We start from the raw sequence: 25,541 nt of genomic DNA, 5'->3' as shown, positions 1-25,541 counted from the left end.
TTAGGACTGACTATACTGGGAGAGGAAGGTTACTGGTGAATCTGTTGCATCATCACCTGTTTTTGGTTCAAACCCAGAGCTTCACTAAAACCATGCTGGATTACAAAACTTCGAGGGAATTGACTGGAAAGGTCTGCAAATGGTTGTGCCTACAAATGTTCTCTTGTGACATTTCCCCAGTGTTGGTTGCAATGGAAAGCTGCATGGAGCCAGTTTTACCTAATCCTTTCCTACAGTAAGCAGGTCTCTTGATTTATCACCGGAATATGGCAAAGTGGTGAAATATTCCAAAGCAAAAATACTCCTCAATAGCAAAATTCATTTGGATAAAGAAAGCTGGAAGCTCAAACCCAGTATGAAGTACAACTCTGATTGAAATGTGTTAAGGAATGCAAGTTTCACATCCACCTTTGTTTTGTTCTGCTGAAGAGGCAATCACCCAAACCTCTCACAGCAAGCCTGACTGCTGCGTTCAGTTTCTTTGAGACTCAGATCAGCTGTGGTATGTCATTTGACTTTGAGGCTCTGTAAATTAATCCATCACATTCTTTCAAGCTTTGCACGTCCCCTTGTGCATAGAAGATGCTCAGAAAAAAAAAACAAGAAACACCAGGATGATGCTGTGCCTGTCAAGTTGCACCATGAAACAGTTTCAAAGTAAAACAAAAAGGAACTGATTGTTGCTTCCCCAAATATTAGATGACTGCTTTAAAACTTGGCCTACTTAAGGCACCCACATACATTTATAATTCTACGTTTAAAACTTTATTTCCTGTTGGAGTTTGACCTAAACTCATTAACAGTTTCAGATCACATTTCCCTGTATAGATTATTCATCAAGAGGAAGACAACCCCAACTCTGAATATTAAATTTATGAGAAAATCATCTGAATGGCTTTCTCCAACAAAACCCACAAGAGGATACATTCTGGTGTGGAAATTTCTTTGACCTTTTGTTAAGCATTAAAAAACGTCAGAGAAGATGGTGGGGTTTGTGGGGTTTTTTCCCCCTGGAGTTTTCTTTCTCCCCCTACTCTCAGAAATTTCAACTTTTTCTTTTCCACCCTTTTCACACTCAGTCCCAGAGCATTCTAGCTCTCTCCAAACAGCAAGCTGCTCTGGTTCTTTTCTTTCCTCTCCTTTTCTAAGGGTCAGTTTTACAGCAGGTCACTTGTTGCAGACAGGTAGAGGTATTATAAAAGAAAAGCCTTATAAAATATGGTTTAGGCCCTGCTTCTCCAGCTAAGCTAGCAGTAGCTTGTAAGTTCCCATAAGAAAGACTCAAAGGAATGAGAAGCAGTTAGCACAACAACCTATTCTAGTAAGAAAAATAAGTTTACGTCTGCATAAACAGTAAAAATCTATCCCATGAGAATCAGTGATAAAGATAAGTAAACAAATTAAGAATAGAGAGTCTTAGCACGTACACACAAAAAACACATTCTAACCAATGAATGGAGTGGCAAGAAAACTGCTAGCCAATTAGAGCTGAACATGAAGTCTATAAAAACTGTATAAAAATGAGTTATGTGAATAAAGAATTGGCTTTTCCTGCATGAATAAACTGCATCCTGTCTGCTCTATTACAACAGTCACCGATTACAGGAGCACGTAGGTAAGAGCAGCACTAATGTCAGAAGCCATGTGATGCATTCTCAGCTATGAGAGAACAATTTGAGCCAGGGGAAGCACAGAGCTCAGCCTTCATTTCTAGACTAACATCTCCTTGCTTGAGCTTCGACCAAGAACCTCATGGGACAACTTGTTTTGGTAAGACACAAACCAGATGAGAGCACTGCTCCAGCACAGCCCACGGATAAGCCTGCATGTGCCCAAGCATCACAACACTCCAGCTATTAACCACAGACATCTTCTGGAGGACTAATCTGCTCATGCCTGATAGACCTTCAACACTAAAGCTGAAATCACTTCCATCTCTAAATATTAAAGAGATTCTGTTGTTGGTTCTGACTGCCGGAGGCAAATTCACTGTTGATCCCCTTGTGAGATTTAACACTGAAATTGCTACAAGAAAAAACAAGACAGATAAAATTAAACTTCAAATACAAACAGAGAAGAAAATTGGGTGAAGTATCAGTCTAACTCCTCACAGCTGATTATAACTTACCAAGACACGTACACCTATTACATAAGCAACCAGATAGAACACAAAAATATTCATTATTAAATACACTTAGAAAATATGCATAGAATTCCTAGAATAAGGGCAAGAGAATGAATGATATCAGATTTGGAAGTGTCAGCTGCAGCAAGTGACTGTTAATATTTCTCCTATCTTAAAAAGTATGCTGCCAAGAATAATATTTTTCACTGTTCTCAGACAATTTTTCTCATTGTGTGACTAGATCAATCAGGCAAGTTAAAGAACACAGGACATTCAAAAGGAAGAGCTAGTTTTCACTGGGAACCTGACCTGTTGGCTGGCTGGGAACATCTTTTTTTTTTTTTTTTTTTTTTTACAAAGTGGTTCTTGAAGAATAGATATTGTCAGAAAAATCAAACTCCTCTTATGTGGTAATGACCAGGCTTGTGGCACTTTCCTCCCTGGTGGTCTGTGAAGAGCAGCTTCCAGCCCTGTAAAACCTGTCTGAGTATTGGATGTGCAAGCTGAGATAATGCAAGACACCGCTTCCAAGTGACGGCTCGGTCATCAGAGCATTAAGGAGCGATTACTTCCCTCTCCTTCTGTGAAAAGGCTGAAGTAGCTGTAAGTGAAGCGTTTCCTTCTTCGGGAGCAGCTGCTGATCTTGCAACACAAGCAAGGCAATGCTTCCTGTGACACAGGGAAGGAGTTCCCATCCCAGGAGAAACCCCACTGTTAACCTACAGATGGGGCTCCCAGCCAAGCTCTGAGGGAACAGAAAACTCAGGGTCAGCACAGCTGCTGCCTCAGTTTTACCCCAGCATTGGTCAAACACTCGATAAGGGGTTGGGTTCATACTTTTGATGGCATCACTCAGAATAGGATCTGGAGAGGGGTATTTTCACATGACATAAAAACACATCCTTTTTTGACCTTATCACTACAGGAAGACCCCACAGAAGTAAGGACATGGCCACTATTAAGTAAATTATCTGCTGTGAATAATCATTCAACAGCTATGCACAGGGAAAATAAAACAGGCTCTCATTATGCAAAGGACCAACAACTGTCTCTGTGTAGCCTCTGCAGTCACTTCTCTCAACACTGTTCTGAATTTTGCAAACTCAAATATCTTCAAGCAACGATGACCAAAGAAGCTTAAAGCTGAATAATATCTTCAAGATTACAACCTAACCCATTTGCATTGAAAAGAATTCTTTGCATAGCACTTAAAAGAAAAACAAACAAAAAAAAAAAAAAGAAAAAGAAAAAAACACCAAAACACACACCTTTTCTTTTTTTTTTTTTTTTTAGGAAAAACATACAATCTGGAATTTAAGATATAATTACTCATATTTAAAGGGTTAGCTACTTTTAAGAAGCAAGGCAACACATGGGATGACCACAAAAGTGTTCTCAAAGATTGTGAGGTTGAGCATGGATTTTTACTTCATTATTAACAATCAAAACAGCTGTTCCTTCAGACCCTCTTGGCTTTAATTTTGGCTTTCCCTAGTTGCATTTTAACAATTTTTGTTCTTTAGTTCAGAGAACCTCATTTGCTAAGAACCGGTTGCTCTGTTGTTTCACTGCCTTTAAACAATGACACTGTGATTGTGTTTTTAAGAGCTGAATTTTAAGTGGCAACTGCAAACCAATATTGAGAATCGTTTCTACAATAACAGCACAAGAGAGTCATGTGATGGAATATTGGCACCGAGGTGGTAAATGGGAGAGGATGGTTTGGGAAAAGTCTTTTATGGGTGACTCCTACTTCAGCAACCTTAATCAAATAGATAAGAAAAGTACCAATATCTAACCAGGGTATGGTTTATATCACCCAAGTTATACTTCATTCAGTATTAGCATTTATTACAGAAGCTTCATGAAAAAATATCATTTAACACTTCCCACTACAATTTAATTTAAGGACTAGTAATATTTTACCTGTACAACCTGCTCAACGTAAGGACTGACAGCAAATTGAAAATGCATTGAGAAAATCTCTTAGTACTGAAATGACCTTTATGTTTGTACCATAAAATCACTGTCAAAAAATCTTGTTACCTGTCTGATAAAAAAATACAGCAAAAAACTCAAACACAAACCAAAGTAAAACAGATTATTGAATTATCTGGAAACAATAAATATTTTGGTAGGTCAGCTCTGGTCTTAGGAAGGAACCACAAAACCTCCAGAGCTCAATGTGCTCCACACACCCATCTTGTACTCACTGCCACATTCATTTCTGCTAATCTGACTTGCTGGAGCAATTAAGGGAGCACATGGTATTCTCTAATAAGTACAGTCACTTATTTAGCTCGTGCTTTGTTGCCACTTAATCTTTGGCTTCTAACTATTCTGTCCCAGAGATATTGGATTTAGCTGGACAGCACTGCCTAAGGGTTTCTTAACTTTTTATCCCCAACCTTGCATTCACATGGAAGCTTGGCTTCTCTTGGTTTGGTTGGATTTCAGGTTTTGGCATCTTTTGTTTAGGTTTCTATTTTTTTGATTACTTTTTGTTTGTTTGGGGGGGATTTCGTGGGTTGTTGGTTTGTTTTCTTGGGGGTTTTTTTTGTTTGGATTGGTTTTAGAGAGGGCAATATCTTTTGGTTTTGAAGGGGGGATATTTCTTTGGCTTTTGCTTAAATTATTAGCTAGTTTTCCTTTTCCTATTTGAACTCACCCCTGACTTCAGCAGCCCCTTCGGGAGGGCTTCCTTAGCTCAATTTGACCCTTTGAACTCCTCAACTACTAAATATTTCCTCCATGGCTACAGCTCTCCAATTCAAATTCTTGTTGAATGCCTTAGCAGAAATAAAGAGCACTTCCTACACAGTCATAGTTTCAATATTTCATATTGAAATAATTTTTTTCGGGTGTTGGTGTTTTGGTTGGCATTTTTCTTTCGTTTTGGTTTTTTCTTGTGCTTGGTTTGTGGTAGGTTTTTGCAGGGTTTCTTTTAATTTTCTCATTAAACTGAGTTTTCAGCTAATTGGACACATTTCAGTTGTAGCTTTGTTACTGGTTTTGTCTGCTATGACAGACACCAAGTAACCGAGCCACTAATTCAAGTCTGAGAGTTAAATGATGCTCATAAGAACTGCTGAAATATCATTTCTGTAGTTTGCCTTTGAAGCCACGTAGGTAAGGCAAGATTGGGAAGGTACACATGCAGCAGAATGAAGGGAAAAAAAAAATCCATGTATGGTATTTTGCTGGTTAAGCTAATAAGGACACATTACTTTCTGAAACAAGATTTTGCTTTTGTTTGCAATTCCTCAAATTGCTGATTAAAACCATGGAAGTAGCACCCAGCCTTCAGTTACCTATTAAAGTCAAGTTGCTTAGGTAAACATTTGTATTTGTGCAGTATTATATAAATAGAAGGGTCCCCTTTGCCTTTGTAGAAGTAATGGGATGGCACTGACTTATGCTGTACAGACATAACTTTTTAATTAATGTATTATTTTAGAAGAAATTTAAGGATGGAGGTATATTTTTTTCAATAAGATAATCATCGGCCAATTCATTTCTACTTTGATCTCTCCGTACCACAGTAAAAATTATCACTTTTAGGGTAGCTATTAACAAAATAGTTTTGAGCTAATATTTTGACATATTGCCTAATGGCAACAACTCATCAACTGAGCTATTTCCAACAGACACCACAAAAAGGCTTTTAACATATAACAGAATGTTTTAATATTGTTTCCCTGGAGAAAACATGCGAGCTTGACTAAAGTTCTCTGCAGTAGATAAATATTTTATACATTGAAGAGGCTGCTGATGAATATATCTGGATTGAAGAGATAAAGTAGACACATATGGTTATTAGAAAAATTAGTCACTTTCCCTAAATGGAGACTTCTGCCCTTCAGAGCTGAAGGTACTTCTCAAGTACCAGTGTCTCTGAAGATACTTTAGAGTAATTTCACAAGAGTGTGAAAAGCACAAACTAATTAGGACAAACCTGATTTTAAATGTTGCAAGCTCGTCTGCCTAAAACTCAGAGTGAGTCATTTTGCTCCTTGAAAGGATGATAAATGAAAATGCTGAATTTTAGTTGGACCCAATAAGTGATACTTAATCACATGAACTTACACTCGTTTTAATAGTAATGAAAGTCTAGCAGGACTGCTTTATGTCTCCAGTTGATCATCACATCAGTGTGAGAAGAGGGACCATTTCCCTTCTGTGTACTCACAATGGATTCCAAATACTGCTGCACAAGCGATTCAATACAGGCCTGGCCTGAAACAATGCACCAGGAATTTATTGAAAATTGCCCTTTATTCACCTCACAGCAGTGCTCTGCTCAGAAGGATTTCCAGTCCTGCATCACACACTGCTCACAGAGCTGAGAAAGAGGAGTTGTTGTATGCACCAGAAGTTATTTCCATCCTCAGCACAGCCCTAAATCGCAGGTGAAAAGCAATTTCAAGCGTGCCAGCTTATCACACAGACAAAACACAAAAGCACCAAACACAGCGGTGGAACAAGGAGTCTGGCTCAGGCAATGCTATGCACACGCACCGATTGTGATCATACACACACATGCCTCAATAAAGAAAACACCAAATTTCCTAAAAATATCATCTTGTCACAAGCTGAGAGATACACAGAGTGAACCAGGGTTCAAAAACCTTCCTGTTCCCAAAACTATAGCATAGAAAGCCTCAGCCCAGTGAGAACATCAGTACAAATATTTTAAGCTAACACATCAAAAAAATAAAGTCGTAATTACTTTGTTTCCTACTTCATTCTTTGAACCTGAATCTGTTTTTGCAAGATTCATTTTCAAGCACAGCAAGATCCAACTGTGAGTGATATACATGTGAAAGAATAAATCTAATGAGAAAATATGGAAAATATCCCTTCTACTCATGCCCTGGGTATCAGGGAGTAGCCTGGCATCCATATCCCTCTGCCAGGGTTTAACCTGTGAGTTGAGAAGTTGAGCTATAAGATCTGTTGAGAGATCTGAAATCTATAGATCAAATTCACAATTCTTGGCATACAGAGGCTGTCAAAAGAGTCTTTGCAGGAGTGAGCTATGAGACAGACACACAGCATTGAGTAGTTAAGAAACCAGTACAAATCCGGGTGTGTGCATCCAGCACAACAATAAATGATCTATGAGAAGCAAGATCCATTCTGCATGAGATCTTTCTCCACCAGACATCCTAGGAGCAGTATGCAAATACCACCACCAAGAACAAAATACAACAGCAGCATTGGAAATCCTCATCTTTTACCTTGCAAAGGCAATTTGCCCAGGAACAGAAGCACACCTGTGGGCCCAGTAATTATTTCAGACTGGCAAGCTGAATCAGATCAGAAGCTGCCTGTAGGGCTGAACCCAATGTTCCTCCATGTGCCAGGGCCAGGAAGCATCTGTATTATTGTTGTACTTAGTTCATGCTTCAAAGCAGCAGAAAGAAACTCCTGAAGAAACCAGGAAATTTCAAAGTAATAAAGTTTCTAGCTGTTTATTTAATAAAAATTCCCTTCTCCCATTTATCCTCCTTCAATATGATATAGAAACCATCAATCTGCACATTGTCTACTGCCTTATACAACCCCTGTTCCATCAGTGTCGAGATACCAACTGGCAATATCAAGCTTTTCAGCTTGTCTTCAAGTAAAGAGGAGGAAATAAAGGCCATAAATTAAAATACCTGAATTACAGCAACTGGCTCTGAAAAATTACAGCACCATAAATACATTCAGTTTGATTTCTGAGTAATGGCAACACTACTAGAACAGAAGTTCTCTCAAGGCTTTAAAAGGAAAATAGATACTCGCTTATGGGGCACATTTTAAAATAGTTCTTAGAAATAATAAATAATAATAGTTCTTAGAAAGATCTCTTGCAGAAACCAGAAAGGTAGAAGTAATCTGAGGAGTTGAATTCTCTAAAGGAACCGGATAAATGATCATAATGCCCTTAATTATTTGTGGGCTTAATCCTCCTTATTCAATATCAGACAGCCTACCATTTTTCCCTTCCTGAGGGGGAACTGGGATTCCAGGAATGCTACAGGAATTTCCATGTGTTCCAACTCTCACCTCCCTCAGCAAGATGCCTCTGGCTTGTGTTCTCTGGAAATACAAACGTAACCATCGTTTCCCAGTGAATGATTCATCCCTGAGCTTTCTATTCTGGCATCTCCTTATGGCTGCTGATATTTCAGCCTCAGCTCAACAAGGCAAAAACGGAAATCCTGACCTCCCCACTCAAGGCAGCTCTTCTTCCTAGTCATGCAAGGCAGTTCTCTGCTTCCTGTCTCCCAAACCCACCAGCTGTGTGTCACTGCCAAGTCTTGCCCTCCCATCCAGTGTCTGGCTGAGCCTTGGTTATCACTCCTGATGTCTTTCAGGCCAGGCTTTCCTGTCCACCCATGCACCGAGGATTCACAGCCACTTGTCACATCACATCTGTGCCACCACTATTCCCTCAACACAGAAAAATCTCTTCCTTGCTTCAATTCCTTGACCAGTCCTCCAGCTGCATTGAAAGCTCTCCTTATACTTTTCCTCCTTATTCACCACTATTTTAAAAGCAATCTGTTTTAAAGAGGAAATTCTTTTCCAGAGTGTGTGTAATGTGGCAAACACACACTGCAGTTGAGGCGTGACAACCTTGATTGGTCCTTGCTGCTGTCAAGTCAATCCTGTGTCACCACTGCCACACACACACAAAATAAATCCTGAGGACACCACTCAAAGGCCTGGAAGTGCCAGTAATTAAGACTGGTGGACAGGCTTCATAAACCACACACCAGAGCAGGCATGTGACAAAAAGGATGGGGATGGAGGGAGAAATGGCCACTCTGAATCAAAAGGGTGTCTGTAAGGAGCAAGGACATCAGGGCATGAGAGAAAACAGGCACTCCAAATAACTTCTTGTGAGATAAAAGGGAGGCAGTGAGCAAAAAAAAAAACAACCCACAAGATAGTGGCCACACAAAAAAGGTCAAGAAAGGTGATGGTTCCAAGTTTGCTGCAAATCTTCCCTTTCATGGAATCTTCACAGGCAAGTGATTTTTAAGCCCAAACCCCATTGAACAGGGATGGGAGCAATAAAGTAGTTTGGAATGAAAAGGTCCACCAGGGTGAAAGGATGCTCAGATGAGAAACCAGCTGCACAGAAGGCCAAAATTACTGCTTTGATCTGTTCAAAATCAACAGGAATCCTTTGAATAATTTTAAGTTAATGAATTTTGGTTTGCAGAGAGGGACAGAGTGGGAGAAGAAATAAATTTAAAAGTGAAAATTAATTTGAAACAAGGATCTATCCTGAAGGAAGCTGAAAAACTGGGAACACTGATTTTATCCATTCTTATTGCCAGTTTAAAGAACTTCTAAATAACTTGTCTTCTACAATTACATCTCAAGTTTGTCATCAATGTAAATACAGTAAAAATGCACAGTAATTATATGAACAATGTCAGTCATCATTGCCTTATTAAAATTAGTTTATTCAACGAGTTTTTTTTTTCTCCATAGAGTATGAGAGGACAAACACCCCATGACTACCAAAGCAAAATTTTAAATCCATCTTCATACACCCTTTTAAGCTTAAGTACGATCCAAAATCCTAGAGGTAACAGAAAACACCTGATCCATAGATAATAGTTATTACCACATTCAAGGGGTTTAATAAAAATTAGACACAAAAATGTTGAAGTAGGTCTATTTCTTATTTAAACCTACATCTGCTACATGCATTCTTTTCAAGCCTTGCTCAAAATTTTCTAGGCCTTTGATAATTTTCTCCTCTAAAAATATCCCCAAATTCTTTTACAACAAATGCTAAATGAAACACTGCACATCCCTTCTGAAGAAAGCTCTCACACAGTACAACTAGAAATGTCAATCTGAAAATGTCAAAATATCTCAAAAAAAAACCCTTTTGAAACTGCAGGAATTTAACTGTTTCAGCATACTGATGGAAAGCTTTCTTTCAGGTCAACAGAAAACAGCAAGAGCAGTCTTGTTCCAATTATTTAATCATTAGCTTGGGTTTTGCTTTCAAGTAAGGGAGGGAGGAAACTCAGAGGTCAGACAACTTTTGCATCCAAAAGGTAGGAAAACACAAATAAAACCAGGAAGAGATTGACACATCAAAATTAACCATTAATATTTAACCTCTCATAAAGTGTTTCCACCCACTGTCACTTAGTAGAAAGTTATTCACAGCAGCAGTCTGCTCAAAAAGATATCGTTCAATGTTCACCAGAGTTCAGAATATCTTAAGGAAAACGTGTCCATGTCTTCTGAATATTTGCAGATTAATGCAGATGTATCAGGAACTTGAAAGAGGAGAATATGATTTAGGAAAAATATCTGAATTAGTAGAAGAAGTCATTATTAGAGACCACTGAGTTACTCCAACATGTTGACATGCCCTTTGTGAGGCTTAGCTCAAGGTTAGGACCACATTGTATAGTGAATTTGTTAAGTGCAGCACTGACACCCTTTGGAAGAGGGGTCTTGAGCTTCACCTTGAAAGGGGAAGAGACAAATTTGATGACAGCAGATTCACGTGGTCCTCATAAACACTTGAGCCTCAGCAGAGCTTATTTTGTTTGTAACACAGCCCGGCCCTGTTATAAAAGGATAACTTCTCTGGACACGGCAGACCAAGGCTGGGAGCAGTTCCAGTTTGCACAGACCAGTGCACACACACGCATTCCCAACATGAACTGGAAGCCACTCATCCCTCACTGCCCTCCCAGAACTCAGCTTACAGACAATCTGTGAACAGAAAGGGATAACAATGACTCAACTCCTTACACATGGCAAGCTGTCTGCTATTATGAATTACTCATTCAGACTCTAAACACCATATTTAAACGTGTGAATCTTCTCACTTTCTTGTTAATAGTGAAGGGCACAGTTGCATTTACATATCTCTTTGAAGGTTAGTAAAGCAGTTTATGCCATATCCTCGTGGAGGAGGAAACTGGTACACACTCAGTTTTGTTGTTCTGGGGTTTGAGTTACTTGTCAAAGAGTTTTACATCAGAACACATTAAAAAAAAAACTCAGTTCAGGGTCATGCCCGTACCAACAGGAAAACCACCCTGCTCCCAAACAGCAATTAGTTATTCTCTGGATAATTATAAATGCTCAGGCAATAAACTCATCAGCATGGATGAAGATAAAATTAATTCACAATCATCACAGCTAGAACAGAGAGGTGAACACACCCTGGCTGGCCATCAGATGCCCAAAGCCACTGTACCACTCCACTCCTTAACCAGAGAGGAGAGGCAAAGCAGAACTAAGGGATTGTGCATCAAGATAAGGGCAGAGAGACATCACTCAGCCATTACCATCACAGGCAAAACATACTGGACTTGGGCAAATTTGGTCTTCAATATTTGTATTAACAATCAATGCAATCTATGTTACCAAATCCACAAGTGGCAAACATTCCACACCCAACACTGCACTTTTTACACCCTCACATTATTAAGGGCTCATTTTCAGAATGCACAATATATTCATTTGTTATGTCCCCTGGAAGAAGGGGGCACACAAGTCAGCCTGATTTACTGGACCAAAAAATAACAATACATAACATACACTGGTTATTAAATGGCCACATCAATAGAGTTAATTTTGTCCACCACATAACATACTTGACAGTTGACTAACACCTACCACAAAATGTACAACACCAAAAAAACCCAATTAATGCACCATGTCACCTTGGCTGGGCAAAGGAGTTTAATGTTATTTGGTTCTTTTGGGTTTTTTATTAGTGCTTGCCTGATATTTTAGTCCATTTTCAAGATGTTTTTCAGAATATCCTTCTATAGGCAAGTATTATAGAAAGATGTTCTACTCCAAGACTCATAATTTTTGGATGGGGGAAACGGGCTAAGGTTTATTTGTTGTTCTTATTTTTAAAAGTTATTAATACATAGCACACCCAAATGACAAATGCATCTTGTTTCCACAAATGTTTCCCTCCACAGCAATAACTTTAGAAAACTTCAGTTACTATCATAAACCTTCATTATATCCAATATCTCAAATTTCTTAACTTATTTTTTTGTAATAGTTTTAATGTCATAGGTACAAAACACAAAGACATCTAAGTTGCAGACAACTATTGAAAAATTTAAAATAGTAAGTCAAAATAGATCACAAGATATATCCTAACCAGAAAAAAATTTTGTCCATGATACTATATAAAATCTGAAAGATAGTTCCCAGAGTGAGGCAAAACAAGTATAATGTTGAAGCTTTATTTTGCTGATCTGGTGAGTACAGACACATTGGGAAGGGGGTAACACAAATTACAGAAATTCATTCCAGTTTTTAAAAGAAGCCATATGTACAAAGAAGAAAATATCATACCACTAATATGAACTGGGAATCTCTAGCTATACACTATAAAGAATGTTGAAGAGGCAAAGCTTAAATTTTTCAAAGCATAATGATAGAACTGTACAATCAGCAGAACTGATGAAAATAAAAATGAAAGTACCACCACAAAAATAGTAATATCCTCAACACTGCCAGTATTACATGGTAACATTTTAACTTCATAAAAGAAAAGGAAGTCAAAAACCTTTTTTCACCCTCTTCCTTCCAAAATGCAGAACTGTATTTATGTGACAAGATCAATTGTTTTATTCCAAAACTAACCCTGGAAGATACCATGGAAGGCCATTTCAGCCTGGGCATCACTCACCATCACTCACACAGATACCTGCACCCAAGCCCAGCCAAACAGGATGATGTGGGAGCCAAAGAAATAGCAAGAATGATAGATAATGATTTAATGTTTTCAGCTGAGTTATCACATCATTAATTATAGCATCTCCTGCATTTATGGAACTAGACTGTGTCAATGTACCCTATGGTAAAACATTTTGTTCTACTCAAGCAACATCCATATGGGACAAAGATATTTAAGCACCAGAAATAACTTATATCTTACATCAGATATTTAGACTTGCTGGAGGTGTCTGCAATGATACTGAGTGAGCTTTTGCCTGAGAGAGAAGCCTTCAAGGTATACAACACTTGGGGTTTATTCCCAGAAGCAGAAAACACAATTGGAAAGCAGAAGTCATCCTATGCAGATGTTGCTGGCCCAAGTCCCTCCATCAGCCTTGCATTCCTCACTGCTTTCCCCAACAACCAGAAGACAAAACCAGATATCTTCTGCCAAATAATCTGGAATGCACCATTAATGTGGTTTATTTCACATAAAAGGTAGTGTATTTAAGGATGAAAATTACCCTGTTTTAATATGAGTTAGAGACTTGTTCCTATAAAAATTGACACATTTTTTAATTGTTTTATAGAAACATCATTATATGAAGCAACCAATGAAACCATACTCAGAGCTGTATTTCCTGCCTCACAAGCAACATCATAATGAATATAATTTTATTTCACTGACATTGGGACAAAAGAGCACTGCTAAATCAATCACAGCTTGTGGTGAGGTGCTGGCACAGGATGAAATTGTGAATGTTGTGGAAGTTCCCATCCCTGGAAGTGTTCAGCAGCAGGTGACACAGGGCTTGGAGCACCCCAGTCCCTGCCCATGGGTGATCTTTAAGGTTGCTTTCAATCCAAATCATTCTATGATTCTATGATATTCTACCTTTGTAAAGCTTAGCTGTAACATATTTTTATCCCCCACAAAACTATAAATTGATGGCACTAGGCTTGAACTCAATATAAAAAAAAAACACACAAAAACAAAGCCAAACTTTTAGCTCCGTATATTTCTGTTTTAGAACACAGCAGAAAGATCCTGCTGATTTACCAAAGGCATTGATATTACCTACGTGGCATGCCAAAATGAGCCATCAGAAAGGTATATATTTGAGCTGTGTGGGAAAAGGGGGTCTGGTGTCACTGGTATGGTTTGAAATTCAAAATCAGTTTAAAAAAAGATTGCAATTAGCTCATGCATCTACTCTGAGTAGGAGGTCTTCTTAAGGTTGTCAGAGGAAATGCTATTTAATCAACACGATGTCAGTCAAGTGCTTATCAAACCTACTACAATTTTTCAAAATCCAAAGTGTTTTAAACAATAATTGATGTAAAATTATACGTAGAGGTCTGGCCACTTGAAAATAAATTACAGTGTTTGAATATTTTCTAGGAGTTTCTTGCAGGAGACATTGTTACTATGTTTATTTCGAAAGCCTCCATTCCTACAGTAGGGAAGAAATGTTTAATACCCATCCACCCAAGTATTATCTGGACCATCTACAAGAACATTTAATTACATAATTATGAAATTACGTGACACAGGCATTAATTTAACCTGTAGCACTTTACATTAGACCACTTTAGTGCTACTGCCTGGTGCACAGAAGGATTAGACCAGGGTTAAAGAGTCTGGAGAAGACAACGCCAGATGAACAAGGTCCAGAAGAAGCTGCAAGGAGTCAGCTCAGGGCTAGCACCAAAGGCAGAGCTATAGATAAATCTCCAGACCAAATGGTGAGCTTGGCTTTGATGTTTGGTTAAGGTCAGCCTAGAAACCCCTGAATTCCTACACTCAGCTGTGCTGCTCTCCCAGTGGCTGCATGGTGAAAATCCTGGAAAGGGCCAGAGCAGGCACCTTGAGACATTAGTGGCCAAATCAACAAGTGAAAATCTTGTAGAATTTCTTCTTTCTGGAGGACTGGGAATCAGAAGCTCTGAATGTTTCTGGTACAACCTCTTATTAGCAAATTACTACACCTATCCATATGCCTAGAAAATTTCTCTATTTTTTTTTTTTTAATGAAGTGAGGGTCTGGGCAGCAAGTGAGATCACCAGTATTCCATAACTCCTAACTACTGTCTGTTGGAAATACCACAGGTTTGTATCATGCAGAGATATAGGTTAGGTTAGGAGCAGTGTGCTGGGACACCACAAGGCTGATGTTATTAAAGAACTGGGAGAGCTTCTCCAGAGGACTAAAACCTCTGCATCAGCTTTTCCCAACAAAGAGCAAGTTCACTTCAGATAAGTGTCAGGTCACAGAATAAAGCACATTCCAGCTTGTGCAGAAGCACATAAGAAAATATGACAAATGAAACAGCTTCATAAGCATTTCTGAGCTTCAGCAGGAGGTCTCAGCACAGATAAAGCTCTGCAAATTCAAAAGGAATTATTCATAAGAGGACAGGGTGCTCCTGCAGCAGTAGATGGACAAACTACTAGACCCAAATCAAATGGAAGAGTCCATGTTTCTGTGTTTGAGACCCAGTTTATAAGTCCCCCCCTAACTGAGGAGGGCTTACCACAACTACACAAACTGCAATAGACTAGAGGTAAACAGATTTAGATAAACTGGAATAGAAACAACTTACAGTATTGACAATACCACAGTGAGGGCCTACTCAAAGCAACAGATACTTGACAGAAAAAGCTTCATTTGATTGAAAAATTTTTGAGTTATTGTACCCATGAGAATTCTTTGCAGCCTTCCAGTGAGCTCAGGTTATAAAAGATGTCTGAGACAGGGAACTCCATTTTTCTTTGCTTTGGAGACTAACATTCCAGGGAAAGGCTTTTGAAATCACTGGGTTGTTTTGCAGCCACTGCCAAAAACAGCCAAGGAATGAAGACAGTCTTCTCTAACTACATGGAGCTATAAAGACAGCCAGTCTTTCACAAAGCATGACCCAAAATGGATACACCTGTATTATATACATGTATGTATATAAAGAAATTCTTGCAATGCCTCTACACACTTAGCACCACCTGGCAAAAATGCAGCTTTGTTATTTGGAAAGAAAACTGTGCTTGATCATTAATTTGGCTCAGAGCTATCCCCACTATTGATACAGACTGGGACATGCACAGTTCAAGAGCAGGCCTGCTGAGTAGGACTTGGGGACACTGGTGGGCAAAAGAAAAACATTGGAATAGAGCAGCAATGGTCACTTGCAGCCCAGAAAGCCAATCTTAAATTGGGCTGCATTAAAAGAGTGGCCAGCAGGTCAAGGAGATGATTCTTCTCTACTCCACTCTCATGAGACCCTCCTAGAGCACTGCATCCAGCTTTGGAGTCCCTATAAGAGACAGACCTTTGAAAGCAGCTGCAGAGGAGAGAGAAAACTCTTAGAGGGCTAATCTTACATGAGGAACATCTCTCATATAAGAACAGACTGTTCTGGGGAATGTTCAGTCTGGAGAAGAGATGACACCTGGGAGACCTTACTGCAGTCCTTCAATAAAAGAGGTGGGGAGGAAGGCTTATAAGAAAAATGTAGAGGGGCATTTTATCAGGCTCTGTAGTGTCAGGACAAAGGGAAATAGACTCGATTGTATCCAATTTAGATGGTTTTAAGTAAGGCTTTTTTTGTTGACACAAACAATGAGGGTGGTGAGACACTGGCACAGAACAGAGAAGCTGTGACTGCCCAATCCCTGGAAGTGTTCCAACCCAGGTTGGACAGGGCTTGGAGCAACCTGGGATAGTGGAAGGTGTCCCTACCCATGGCAGGGGATTCAAATTGGTCTAGATAAGCATTAAGGTCATTTCCAACCCAAACCATTCCATGATTCCATGAACCATCCATCAATTGACCAGGAGATCCCTAATTTTAAAGCAAGAAACCAACACCATAGATACTGTTGGACTGGAGATTTTTTTATGGGATTTCAAGGGCATTTTTTGTTGTTGGATTGGGGTTTGTTTTTCAAAGTTCATTAAACCAAGATATTTTAGACAAGCAGCAGACAAAGAAGGACTTAGTAAATGGATGCAGCATTTTATACCACGTAACTGGACAACAAACATGCTGAGCTTCACTTTCTCCATCTTTACCAACAGAAGTATTTGAAAACTCAATATTGAAACTGCTCTGGCTGGTGTCCTTGAAGGAGTGGATCTCAAAGTGTTTATTATCATAACCTGTCACCAGGGAACTACTCTTATGCAGCAAATGCATGAGAGATTTAGTTAAAAGCTTGAAAATTCTAAAGCATTTGGGGAATAAAATAATGATTCAAAACCTAAACAGCAGATTTAAATGCCTGCCTCTTGCCACATCTAACCTCTGCATCTTCAAAACTGATCTAAACAACCCAGCCAAGCAGATTCCTGCCTCCACTAAGAGTCACCATTTAAATGCACTTCTGTTCCAGTCTGTCACAAACTCTGCAGTCCATTCCACAGCCATGGGATCACAGTTTTATTTGAAGGTCTTTCTCTTATTGTCAGGTTTATCCTATATCATTAGAATGGCTGAATGTTTAAGTTGGCAATCACCCAAGTTATGCTTTTGCTTCTTTATGGTTGTTTGTCGCTGTGTTTCAAAGAAGCTCAAATGCAATTTTCAGAATTTATTACAACCTATTTTAAGTAGTGCAGAAGGTCCAATGACAAATTTTTTTTCGTTTTACTGTTTGGTATAAGATGGGCATTCACATTTAATCCTATCCAATGATTACCTCAATGAATACAAATGTGTTACATTATCTTTAAATAAATGAATGTCAATATGTTCCAGGGTAACAGAAGTAATTGCATATTGATAACAGTCATTATCATAAGTCATGGTTGCTGGCAGAAAACCTACTTGTATTTTTTAATAAGGTGCAATATTATGGTCTATTTTGAGATGATAGCTTTCTATTTCCCCATACATAATACAGTATCACTTCAATATAGCTGGCAGAGTGTGGAAATAGATAAAAATTCAGAATGTAAACCTGCAAACTGTAAGATTTTAGTCTTTAGAAACTAGTCTGGATAGTCCAAGTACCTCAGAAAAAGTGATATGAGGGAATCATTATCTGTGCCAGGCTGATGTACCTTCTGTTCCACTCATCACAGCATTTAATAGCAACCAGCACATTATCCCAAATTGATACATCCAGATATTTCAGACTTTGCATTGTAGCTCATTGCAGTTTGCAAAGTAATCTGAAAGACACTTGAGAAAGGGACACGTCCCCCCTGTTTTTAAGGGACACAAAACTTTAAAGCTAACTCAGATATTCTGTCTGCATCTGTTACAGGAGAGTTCTAACATCCAATATCAGGATTGGAGGCCCTCGTTCTGCACTACTGCTCTACTTTATTGCTTTAAAGCAGCAGAAAGGCAGGACTTGTTAAAAAGAGCAGACAACTGCAGTGTGGACAGATTATCCCCTGGAAACTGCCCAGGCTGGGGATGACTGTGTAGCAGGTTTTGCAAAAAAAGCTTCTGAAAGGTTTTATCTGGTCAAAAGCTGAAGCAAGGTCAAAGCTGAGTGACTCCTCATCCTTGGCAGCTGTGAGGCCATGCCTGCCACACTCTGCCTGGTTTTGAGCTCCACACACAAGAAGCATCAATTAGCTCTCAGAGGAGGCAAAAAATAAGAGTGCACCTTTAATTCTCCAATGAAGCAGAGGCTTTAGCTCATGAAGTGTAGAAAGAGACTCAAGAAACGAGTTTTGTTCACCCTGGACAACAGGAAGTTGTGAGAGGTGGCCTAGAGCACAGGTGTGGAGAAGACATAGCTTCTACTCCTCCCCAAAATAATCAGTGCAAGGATAAGCAACAAATCCTGCCTACAGCAATGGAAACTCCCATTGCATGCAAAAAAAAAAAGAAAAAGCCAAACTGGAATTTCACAGTGGGAATGGACAGACCCTGGCACAGTGGACAGACCTGCTCATAGAGGACCTGTGGAGATTTCCAGAACCAAACAGAGCAGAGCTGGTTTTTTTCCCAGCAGCTCATATGGTACTGTGGGTTAGATTTTTGACCAAAACACTTCTGATAACACAGTTATGCTGTCACTTTTGCTGAGCAGCATTGAGACCTTTTCTTTGTCACTCTGCCTCACCAATGAGCAGACAGGGTGTGCAGTAGGCTGGGAGGAGACATGGCCAGGCAGGTGACACTCGCTGGATATTCCAAATCACATAACAGCATTAAGAGAGAAAACAAGGGGGGTTTGGAGGGGTTTTTTTTTGCCATCTTTTGCTCAGAAACCTGTGTGCTTCAGCCTGCACACAGCAGGTAGAGAGTGACTGCCACTGAATGACTTCACAGAATCACAGCATCACTAGTGCTGAGAGGGACAAAAACCCAGTCTGGTCCCTCTGCCAAGGCAGGGTCCCCTGGAGCAAGTGACACAGGCAGTTTGGAATGGCTCCAGCAAGGAGACTCCACTCCACTCCTGGGCAGACTGCTCCAGTGCTCTGCCACCTTGAACGTCAGGAAACTCTTCCTCATGTTGAGATGCAGCTTCTTGTGGTTCAGTTTATGGCCATTGCTCCTTGTCCTGTCACTGGGCACCACTGAAAAGAGCCTGGCACCATCCTCTTGACACTTGCCCTGGAGATATTTATGTGCATTAAATATCTTGCTGTTTTTCCTCTTGTAACACAAGTTTATTCTTTTCACTCTTGACACCATCAAGTTACCTAACAGTCCTAGAAGGGTTTGTGTGAGGGATTCAGGAGAAACACAGGTGATCAGCCCCAGCAGATCACTGTGACATCCCTTGGGAATGCACTGCATCACCTCCCCAGGAACACCCAAACCAGCACTGCAGGGAGAGCTTCACTAATAATTACTCATAATTAACCTCACAAGACAAACACATAATAACACTGTTTTCTAGCACTGTTCTGTCATTCCCTTGCAGTCTCCTGCAGGGAAAAGGAAAGTGTCAGCTCTAACTTTTCTTAGTCATGGGCACAGAAATAAAATGCTCAGGCACCCAGAGAACATAGTCACCATAGAAATTTTTTCCTCAAGTGAGAAGTGGAGTTTTGGGAGGGCAAACAACCCCTGAGTGCTCTCCTGAACACATCTGCAAGGAGGTATAATTAAACCTTCATTTGTTTCTATGCAACTATTCCATCAAAGTCTCAAGCCTGAAGCTTTCTATCCAGCAGCCAAAGCCAAAACTTTTAAAAAGGCAAATATTTTGAAGCGTTATCACATAAATTCCTCAAAGGCATGCCTTGAAAGCAACCTGTGGGCAGCACAGTGGCCTCAGGGCACTCCTCAAACATGGGGTTTGATGTTTTTTATGGGGTTTCTATATTGGTTTTTTTCAGTTATCTCTGGCCCAGGCAGGCCCACCCAGCAACCAGGGCCAGCCACAGCAGCCAAAGTTTAACTTCTCTAATTAATTACGTTTCATTAACTTGTCTGATTAACATTGTTAAGTCTTCATAGTAGTGTAATTTTTCCACTACAGCCAGCACATAGCAAAGGTTTTTATAGCAAGCCACTATTGTTAGAACATGGTTTGGGAACATTACTAAAAGTAAGTTTTATTAAACCAACCTTGGTATGTGTCAAAGCACAAAAGCTGGGGGAGAGATGGATTGGCAAGAACTGGACACAAAGAAGGCAGAATTTATGGACATAAATTATGGACAAGGACGAGTTGCAGAAACCTGAGATAAAGAAGAAACTCACACAAACAATTCAGCAATTGCACTGAAAACACTGAGAAAAAGATAATAAAAAGACTGCAAATGTGGGCTAATTAGCATGAGACTAGAGAAATCAATGAAAGAATACTAATTAATGAACAGAAATATGCAATTTATAGCCAAAGAACATTAATCTCTTTTTTTTTTTTTTGCTAAAAACGTATAAATACTGAGAATCCTTCAAAGTGAGTGTGCATATTTGAGGAGCCACACACACCAAGTGCTGTGAATAAAGTAATGCTACCTTCTTATACTGATGCTAGTCTGATCTGATTTTTCCCAATATTTTTGGTGACAAAAGGGCAGCACCATAAATTAAGAGCAGCAGCAATATAGGTACATGTTCTTCAAGGCTGAGCTGCTGGTCTTCCCTCAGGGAGAAGAAGCACATTCCTGTATTCCCAATACTTGCTCCTGGAGCAGCCAGCCCTAACTGAGGCTGGGAGCAGCCCCAGGTGTACAGAATTTAAGCAAAGTTAATTGGGACCAGCTGTGGTGCTGAAGATTATCATTGTTAATTGATTGAAGATTATCATTGTTAATTGGTAACAGTTATATTATTATAATTCAGGCCAGGGCATGTGTTGGGAGAATCTTCTGGAGGGATCTGGTGGACCTCAGCCTCTATTTGGGGTGCCCTCATGATGCTGGATGTGCAGTTGAGGCTTGCCTAAATATATAAAATAAATGTGAGTCTAAGGCTTGCCTTAGAAAGCATGGCAGGTGTTAGGGCTTCAGAAATGGTTCTGGATTGGGGTGATATGAGGGAAAGTCACCCCTTCCCCTGTGCCTTTCATGTCTTTCACAGAAACAACGTGATTCCTGAGAACACCAGGAACCCTAAAAAGCCTCCAGGATTTACCACAGACCCAAATTCTCCACATGTAAGATGTGGAAAATATTTCTCTGCTATCCACTGAAAGATACAGCTTCTACAAGGAAAGAAAGAATCTTTTTTTCAACAAAAATATGTCTCAGTAACCAGCTGTGACTGAGCACATGCACTTAAAAAAAGTCCTCACTATTTGCATACTACTCATTTTTAATGGTAGAGGTCTGCAATGTTGTTAATTAGTGCAAGTGTACTGTAAAGTCAATTTGAAAGTGGGCATGTAAAAAATACTGAATTTGTAATATTTTACTGCCTCATGAAGGGCATCTAATTTGGACATTGAACATTTTTGCAGTGAGCAAGCACTTCTATGAATTTCAATACATGTAGTTTCCCATAGAGTGAAATTTTTATGGAAAGTTGCACAATTCTGAGCTGCAAATACTGTGTGTGCTTAGTTAGCAGTTTTATGAGCAGCCAAGTTGTGGTTTCTATCAGGTGTCTTTTTTTTGTTGTGTGCACTTCTTTAACTTCACAGCAAGTATAAAGGCTGTTCTTAGGAGAAAATCGTCTTTCCACTGAGAATTAATCTTTTTTGGTATGCTCTCTATTTCTGGCTTTCACTATTCTGCTGCTGTCAAAATCCAGGTTCTCTACAAGGTGACTGACACACTGAGTACCCCTTCCTTCCCTTGATTTTAATAATAAAGAATCTACAGACATAATGATTTGTTTATGCTTTTGTGCATTTTCTGTTGAAGGAATTTTTCCTTTTATATGACTATTCTGCTCCAATTTAAGGCTGAAATAGAGCTACCCTGTTAAAACTATCCAATGGGGGCCAAAGAAGTCAATACCTATCCAGTCTGTATAGTCTATTTCCTGCCATTTTCAGGGTCCTCAAGATTTAAAAGGATTCTCAATTAACTCTAGTAATTCTGAAATGCAACAAAATTGTCATGGATAGTTCAGTGAAGGTCTCTGCTCACTGAAAGCAAAAAAGGGGAGTGAGACTAACATTGATGGTATTAATAATGCACTCAGGAACAGTGGCAAAGCTATCCTTAATATTGATCAGTATAAGAGAAGTTATATGACAAAAGGGCATTAAAGGTTATAATTTCAAAGGCAACTTTGAAGACGAGGTTTTTTATATTCAACACAAGACACATAAGGCAATATTTTAAAAATAACAATATTTCAATTGTTTCCTTGCATCTCATAACACTGCAGATTTGGTCTCTGTACTTATACACAGAAACTATATTATAATGTGAGTTATCCAAATAAAATAAATCCTAACTAGGGAGGGCGAGGGCGTGGTACAAATAGCAATTATAACGGATTTCCTGTGTGGAGGGCTGGTAACTCTGTTCCTGAGTGATGTAAATGAGATCAGAATTTAGTCCAAGGTTCTGTTCTCCATTTCTAAACCGGTTACCTCCCACTATGGCAGATGTGAATACATATGGGAGAAAGAACAGAACGGATCAAATCCATCCAGTGGGAGGACAGGAACAATGTACATATTGATCTATTACATGTAACCACAAATCAAAGAATTTTCACATGGAACAGGAACATATGCTTTTGTTTCATATATGACATACTTGCATTTTTAATAAGCATTGCATTTAAAATCATGTAAAGTAATAGCACATAAAGATATGATAAATGAACACCAGAAGTTATGTCACCAGGTATTCTTTAAATCAACACATTCTACTTTTTTAGCTTTATAGCTAATGTTAAATTCAGAATTTTTCTATGTTTGAGCTTGGAGTCCTTTAAATATACCTAATAGGAACTGAAATATTTCTAGTAAGAAATAGAGCATAGTAGAACTTTTTATTTCTAATTCTTCATCCCTGCCTTGTCTTTATTCTCACTCTCAATGCCATTAGTATTTGTTACTTTTTTCTGTGATTGATTTCCTGAAATGCATTTTCCAAGAGGAGCTCATGGTAACTATTTATTGCAATGGGATCTTGGTATTGTTTCTGTCACATAGCAAAAAACAGTAAAAAAAAGTTACCTTTACAGCAAAAGAGCTGAAGTCATGATGAAAAATCATCCAGAAAGTTTCTGAATTATAAAAATATGTAAATTATGCAAAACCAAGTCTTGCCTGAAGGGTGAGAGACAGGAAGCCTTAAAGTAAGTTGACACAGTTTGTGAAGTGACAGACAGGCCTTGTTCTTGTGCAGTTTTTAAAATGCTAGGAAATTCTAAGAAAAAGGCCTATAGTTAAACTGAAAATCACACATCTCCACAAACCTGAAGTAAATGTTTCCTGAGATGATTAATTTGCTGGTATGAATGTCCAGCAGCTTGGCACATGAGAGTCACCCTTGGTCTGGTCAAAAGTTTAATGGAATATGGGTTTCATTAATACTTCCACCAATTTTTCCAATGTTTTTCTATATCTACACTAAGCAGAAATAGCAATTGAGCTGTTAAATTGTTCCCTCTCTCTCTCTCTGTTGTATTTTTCCACAGATGTCCTCGGAAAGGATTCGTTGCTGCCATAAAAAACTGCTATTGGTGATGAAATATGCATTAGATCATATTATTCCTTCAAAATGGGCACAGACTTGCAGGAAAAGGATAAAGAAAGTGGAGGATGTAATTCTTGGTGCCCAAGATGATGGGGGTGGATCCTAGCAGGGAGGTGCACCCATTCACCTGCTGGTTGGGTTGGGTGTGTTGTGTTGAGTTGGGTTGAGTTTGTTGTACTGTGTTGGGTTGGGTTGAGTTTGTTGTGTTGGGTTTGTTGTGTTGTGTTTGTTGTATTGAGTTGGGTTGGGTTGGTTTGTGTTGTATTGGGTTGTGTTGAGTTGGATTGGGTTGGGTTGTGGTGTGTTTGTTGTGTTGTGTTTGTTGGGTTGGGTTGTATTGGGTTGGGTTGTGCTATGTTTGTTGTGTTGGGTTCTGGTGTGTTTGTTGTGTTGTATTGTGTTTGTTGTGTCTGTTGTGTTGTATTGTGTTTGTTGTGTTGTGTTTGTTGGGTTGGGTTGGGTTGGGTTGGGTTGGGTTGGGTTGGGTTGTGCTGTGTTGGTTGGATTGTGTTGGGTTGGGTTGAGTTGGGTTGTGTTTGTTGTGTGTGTTGGGTTGTGGTGTGTTTTGTTGGGTTGAACTGGGTGTGTTGTCTTGTCTTGTCTTTTCCTGTGTTCCAGTTTCATTCCTGTCCCTGTCAGCAGGAGTAACTGGCTGGAAATACGAGAGAAGTGGCAGAGCTTTCCAAAGATGGTGGAAGTTCCCATCACCACGACAAGAAAACAGAAGAGGAAGGCAGAGGTTGAAACCCCCTTACAGGTGTCCCCTCTCTAGAAAATGTCTGCTTAGGCCAGTGTGGTGTCTTACACAATTTCCAAGGACTAGAGTATAATCAGTGCTGAAAACTGTTTAACATTCCCCTGAAAACTCTCATTTGTTTGCAGGTTCACACAGGAGCTTTAGATCTTGACTCTGCTCAGGAGTCTATAAAGAAACACCAAAATGTTGATTACTGTCCTGTAGGGAAAAATAAGCACTTAAACTTATTAAGTTCCAAATATTCTGTTTTGCATTATAACTGTATTCCTAGAATGTTGAAAACTGGTTCAAGGGGAGTAAATCTGGTTTCATGTGAGTCCATCCTTGTAAAGCTCAATAAATTATGTATTCATTTCATTTTCTGAGTCACTCCAATGGTTTTGCAGCATATTTGCCACAAAGCAAAAGTTTAGAAGAAGGCTGCAACTAGTCATAAGATAAAAAGAAGAAAACTTGAAACAGAGGGGAGGAAAGTAAATACTTTAAATATATATATAAAATTATGTATTTCATATATACTTTAAATTTTATATGTATATACACACACACATACAAAGTGTAAATCCTTCAGTTTAACAACCAGTACAGAGCTGCCATTGTGACACTGTGAAAAGTTGGCCACTTTTTCTGTACATTTTATTAGAGGAAAGAAGAGAAATCTACATTCTGGATGGTCATTGGGCAGTTTCCAGGACTACAGTACCTGAAAACAACCCAGGGGACAAGAATTCATATTTCCTTGAAAAAGTCAAAAACCAGTCTAAACTTAGTACTGACTTAGAGAGGAGGCAAAAAGGAAAAAAGGAAAAACAAATACAAAGTGTAATTAATTCTAGAGCATCTCAGCTCTATGGAAAAT

This window comes from Sturnus vulgaris, chromosome 7 (assembly GCF_052056855.1).
Source record: "Sturnus vulgaris isolate bStuVul1 chromosome 7, bStuVul1.hap1, whole genome shotgun sequence".
NCBI lineage: Eukaryota > Metazoa > Chordata > Aves > Passeriformes > Sturnidae > Sturnus > Sturnus vulgaris.
This window is presented reverse-complemented; position numbering follows the sequence as displayed.